We start from the raw sequence: 4,317 nt of genomic DNA, 5'->3' as shown, positions 1-4,317 counted from the left end.
CCAACTCTGGATAAGCTACAAAAGAGATTGTATAAACAACTACACAATCTAACAACAACAAGGCAACGGTTCAAGGAAAACTCTTTATACCTTTCTTCGTCCAATTCTCTGAAACGATCAAACAGCTGCTAACTCTGGGCTTGACAACTCCAAACGAATCTGTTCAGATACAAGAGATGATTGATCAATAACCACGATCAACTTACAAGCCAAGTTCAAACTCAAAAATGGTTCAAAATCTCCAAAAACTCAAACCGACGGCATAACGGCTATAACTGAACAAACCGGCAACGCAGACAGCAGTTCAATACTGATAACAACTCAATTCAATGCTAATACAACAACAACAAGACAAACCCAACAAATCTCAAAACCATGATTTTCGAAAATGGCTTCCAAAAATCATAACAAATCCGAACGTCGCTCTATTTCAAAACTGACAGATAATAAACGATCAGAACTCTGTAGAGAACAACATACTCGAATCTAGAACGATTCTAACAACATCCAAAAACTAGAATGTATCCGATCGTAGAAAAAATTACGATATAACAGAGCTCTCACTGCTGTGATCGATAATCTGCCTTCAGAAATAAATTCCAACGGACGGATCGAGCTCGGACTGGATTTGGAAAGCTTAAAGAAGCGTTTCCTCAAGCTTTAATGGAAGGAATCGATGGAGAGGAAGAAGGAGGAGAAGTGAAGACTAAGTCAAGTCTTTTCCAAGTGTAGATAATATATTAAACTCAAAATTTGCGTTTTAGTCCCTAAAATTCCAAAATTTGCAAAAAGGACCCTGATCAAAATCAAGTCGGCTCGTGAACTCTGAAATCTCCGATTAACTCAAATAAACTCATTTAAGATAAAAACGGGGCGTCACAGTTCTATTCGAGCAAGCTCAAAAGATTCACCAAATTGCCTCTGATTCCTCAATCGAAGGAAATGTTCATAATTTATAAGAGCAACAGAACAAAACTGGAACTGAATAGCGAGGCAGACAAGGAAAACCGAAGCAATTATCCACTAATTTTATTTGTGTAAATTCTACTTTATGACATTATAGAAATTTCAACAATATCTTCAACCTTAGCCACATGGCGTGAGCTTCTTATTGCCTGCACCACGAGGGTTGTCATCTTTCCAGTCGTCCCACACACTTGCCTTCTCTTGTGCCACATCATCATCTTCCTCATCATCCTCGCCTGGCTTTGACTGACGATTGTACTTATACCATGACAAGTTCGCTTCTTCCATGAGCTTTGCATTCTTCTCTGGACAGTTGCTCATAATATTCATCTCCTTCAACCCAGCTTCTTCGATACTCATGGTTGGCATTCTGTACATATGAACCATTCTTATTTCTTTTCTCTTTCCTCAAGCGCATGTTCAAAGTAGAGAGTCAAATGATTTTTGAGTTATTAAGATTAGCAGCAACATACCTGTGATGAGGTTGGAAAACTTGGGCTGCGATTCTTTCTCTCTCGCTTGTTGGGATTTTGGAAACAAAGCTTGCTGGTCTGAATATCATTGATTGGTGCTTGTGCTCGTAAAACTGCGACACCTTTGATCAACCTTCTAAAACATCTTGATCAAAAGTAGCACATGTTATAGGAGTTGCAGGTTTAGTATATCGAGCCCTTGCCGTAGCATCACGATGTCAGGCTTCAGCTTTGTGGGTGCGCTCATTAAGAGTAGATTGTGAATAGTCGTCGTCACCTTTTTAAAAAAAGCGCTGTATAAATTCTTACAGATTGACATATTGCGGAAGTTGAGCATGGTATATGAAATAAACACAAAGTAGAGGATTCAGGTCTCATGCGAAAAACAATGAAATGTAGGAATCAAAACAATCATGAACTTGACAACATAAGGGGTGGAAAAGACCTATAGTCCTATACAATACTCACATTTAAGAGAATGAGAAGGGAGGCAAAGGAAATGGTGCCATCCCGTGGCATATAATTTCAAAAGAACGTATTCCCAAAATTTTGCTTAAACAAGATAGAAAGAAAAAAATATATTACTGACTAATACCTTGGACTATTTATCCTTTACAGCTAAGAGCATTTCTTTCTATTTCTTAAGCATCTCAGATAAATCAAACGACTGTTAATATTGTAGACATGAGAGTAAGTAACAAGGAAACAAAAGAAAGAAGCTAAAAACACAGAGGACAATCTCCAAAGATCAGGACCATCCAGACCAACCTTATATAGTTCCAAGGAGATGGTGGTCATCCATGCCTGATGGCATGCAACCGAACAATTATCATTATGATTCATGCAATTGTGTGGAAAAGAAGGGGAGGGACAAACCAAAATAATGGTTATGAATTGAGCTACCATTGAAGGGATGGTTTTTAGAATCAGAGCATGGATTTCAATAGTTTTGACAACATTCACGGGAAAATGTGTTTTAACAAACAAATTAACATGTCTTCGCTTCAAAATAGTGCAAAAAGCATGCATCCGCAAAAAAGACAATTGTGAGGGTGAATTTTCCTCATAATACTGACACAGAGGAAAAAGAAATGATAGACAAAAAATTAGCCTTAAGGCCAACAAGAAAGTGTTGGTGTTACAAGGAGGTGAATTCTCAATCCAGAGATGTCAGTTAAAGTTATTAAGGATATAAAATGGTGAATTATTCCTCTTTATCACCATTCAGAGCATCCACATAAATTGGCCACATGTATTCTAATTACAAGAAGTCAAAAGCAGTGAAATATGCTTCAAAAAATTGTTAAGAAGCAGTGAAATATGCTTTAGAGATGAGCTTTTCACATTTCGGAAGAGCCAGGAGATAGTGTAACTCAAGATTCAAATCTATCCATAACAAAATTACATTAATTAAAATGAATTCTCAATACACAACTTACTTCCCTTTCCTCTTCTCCATCATCGTCCTCCAAATCTTCTTCTCTCGTTTCTATGGGAGTAGATAATGCAGCTGCTCTAGTTGAGTGCCCATGACGTTCCTTCCGCTCCTTTATTTCAAGAAATTTTGACTCAGCTGATTTTATGCGTTTGAATCGAGCAATATGAAGTAATTTCCAAGCATTAAATGCGGCGGTGTACAATAATTTGTTCAAGAAATCTAGTCGTAGTAACGAGGCGGACAAAGGAATTATGAAGTTCAGTGAAAGACGTATGAGAGAGGATGTCAACCTTCTTAGCTCTTTGATCAGCAGAGGAATTACTCCTTGATTGCATAGATGATTCCAGTTTATCTTCCGCCACTAGCTCCATAGCTTCACAAAATGAAATAAATTCCTGGACATATGGCCAAATGAAATTCGACATTTTACAAAAATATCAATAACTTCTGTAAGCACGTGTCCTTATCGTGTGACCAAAATAAAAAACCAGTACCGTTAAATTGGTTAGTGAAGCTTTAAGAATATGAACCCGATCTTCCTGTGATTTTTTTTTTCTGTTAACTCGTCGAGATAATATGGAATCTGTATCAAAGACCGTGAGTTAAATACTTTTAAATGATAGCTTTCAGGGGCATCCAATACATCAGATTATCACAGAAATGAAAATAAGTTGGCGTTTTTTTTTCAATCACATTTACAAGAAAGTGAGTTTAAAGATCAAAACAGAAAACAAAAATCGTACATTCACCCATTTAGACTAATTTGTCTATCATGACACTCCAAAAAAATATTCAACACCTACAAGAAGATATTTGAGGTTGGTAGTACTGATATCATCCTTCGTCCTATTAGACGAAAATAACCCCAACTTTCCAATCATATCATCACATTTCCTCAAAAGATCGCAATCGTTTCTCACAGTTTCCTGATAAATATTATGAAAGAAAACAAAACATATTCATGACATCTTAATCAAAGGAAAATATAGCATAATATAACACATATCTATACACATTCATTATTAACCTGTTCGATTGAGGAATCAGAGGCAATTTGGTGAATATTTTGAGCCTGCTCGAATAGAACTGGCAATGTAATGTCCTCCATCTGTAATTCCACAATAGATGATTAGATTTCTCTACTCAAGTTGTGAAATTGAAAACGCAGATTAGAATCAAAGGAGAATTCAATAACTTTGTGTAATGCAATTTTTTAGACATGTAGAAACTTGTGAACGTTAAAAATCTTTCACGAAACTATCTACCGCAATTTTTCAGCATTTTGGTTCGATTTTACCTGCTGTGTCACCGAGTTTCCAGCTGCTTCTACGTCGCCAATTACAAAAACTACGGTTGAGAATCTCCGGCCACAAATTCGAGATGGGAGCAGATTATGGTCGAGGGTTTCAAATGCGTGGAGTTTTCTTTTCCTGGAGTTGA

The 4,317-nt window shown here is 36.8% G+C and overlaps 1 pseudogene; it reads right to left on the bottom strand.

Annotated features, from left to right (window-relative positions):
* Positions 1–942: 942 nt before the first annotated feature.
* LOC140892699 (PP2A regulatory subunit TAP46-like) lies at positions 943–4,317 on the bottom strand (annotated as a pseudogene).

Source organism: Henckelia pumila, chromosome 3, assembly GCF_033568475.1.
Source record: "Henckelia pumila isolate YLH828 chromosome 3, ASM3356847v2, whole genome shotgun sequence".
Classification (NCBI taxonomy): domain Eukaryota; kingdom Viridiplantae; phylum Streptophyta; class Magnoliopsida; order Lamiales; family Gesneriaceae; genus Henckelia; species Henckelia pumila.
Note: the sequence above shows the minus strand (reverse complement) of the source record. Positions and strands in the feature narration are given on the sequence as shown.